The following is a 1,733-nucleotide window of genomic DNA, read 5'->3' on the forward strand; positions in this document are numbered from 1 at the left end:
GCGGGGCGGGGGTAGGGGGCGTCGGAGGGCCAGGTTTGTCTCTGGCCTGCAGCCACCTTCATTCAGTGACCTGAAGGTCACTTCCAGATGGAGGAGGAGATGGGGGTGAGGAGGGGGGAGGTGCTTTAGTGGCTCCAAGTCTTTGGTTCCTGAGGGATTCCTTCCAACGCCTTGAACGTCTCACATTCAGCAGCCTCTTAAGGGTTAACAAACAGTCTGGGAGGGTTTGCCGGAGTGATTAGGAAAGGAGCTGGTCACTGATCTTTGCTCCTGGCCAGTCGGGCTGGTGAGCGGCCAGGGCCAGAAAAGCTGGGGAGTTGCGTTCTGGGCGAGAAAAGTGGGCACATTTCCACATCCCTCCCCCAAATAAAAGCAAGGTTGATGTTTAAAGTTAAGTATGGCTGAAAAGGCCCTCTGGGTGGTTTGAGATCCCCTGCTTTATGCAAATGTAAGCAATGATGAATATACTGTTGATTTTTTGCCTCCCTTTTCATCTAATGGCAGCGAAGTATTCCGTAGTGTTCTTCTCACTGTGCTTTTTTCCAGTTAATATATTCCAGAGACCTTTCTACTTCTATACATAGAAAATGTCATTCTTTGGCGGGATATTCCATTGTTTATCTAGCTTGCCCACCACCGATGGTCATTTATGTTGTTTCCAATCTTTTGCTCTTAGAAACAGTTCCACAGTGAAGATCTTTGATCACATTTCATTTCCCACCGGGTGGGTATGTCAAAGTGCTTTAAAACCTCTGCCTTTGCCAGTAAAGAGATGACATAATCGTGTGGGTTGACTTTTTGACCTTCCATTAAATACTAAGTATCTCTTATAAATTGCTTCTTGCACAAATCAAAGCCTGGGTGACAGCAGGTACATTCTCTTCCTCCCCTAGCACTGCCATGGCTTTCCCCTCCCCACCTCCCCCCCCCCCCCCCCCCCCCCCAGCCTGGGGCTCATGCTAGTCCTTGCCTCAGACTGCATCTTCCTGAGTTGGGAAAAAAATGCCTCTTCCCCAGAATAGGGGCAGTTTCATCGCAGGGAGTGCCTTGGATTTTAAGCCCCTCTTACCCAGCTTGCTCCACACCAGGATTTCCCATCCATGGCACTGTTGCCATTTGGGGCCATATAATTCTCTGTTGGGAGTGGTGGTAGGTTGTCCTATGGATTGAAGGATTTTTAGCAGCATTCCTGGCTTCTACCCACTAGATTCCCCAACCAAAAGGATGTCTCCAGACATCTCCAAGTGCCTGGGAGAGGGGTGCAGAATCACACTGCTCTAGACAGCCGTGCCCCTATCAGGCCGGTTTCCCATCTCATCTCACCTGGCTCTGGGACCCTCAGGCCATCAGTTGTTCACCCAGATCCTGACTCTTGCGTCCCTCCCTAGCCAGCTCAGGGCTCATCTCGGTGGACAGCCAGGACACCCTGTCCCAGCCCTGCCCAACCTGAAGGTGCAAGAAGAAACCCCTGTGGCTCAGTCAGATGGATGGGTGGATCCTGGCATGGACTGGGTTCTCTGTGGCATGTACTCAGGGCCAGCCATGACCCTGGGCTTCCTTGTCAGCTTGACTCACCAGAACCAGGAATCAGCCAAAGGCTTAAGCAGTAAACTGGCCATTTCTTGGTTACCTGAAACTAGTTTAAACCCTTCTTCCTGCTTCTCTGAGCCATCCAGCTCGGCCAGCCGGATTTCTCACCTATCACAACCTTCATCCTTTGTGCTAAGTCTCCC

Source organism: Prionailurus viverrinus, chromosome C2 (assembly GCF_022837055.1).
Source record: "Prionailurus viverrinus isolate Anna chromosome C2, UM_Priviv_1.0, whole genome shotgun sequence".
NCBI classification, from domain to species: Eukaryota; Metazoa; Chordata; class Mammalia; order Carnivora; family Felidae; genus Prionailurus; species Prionailurus viverrinus.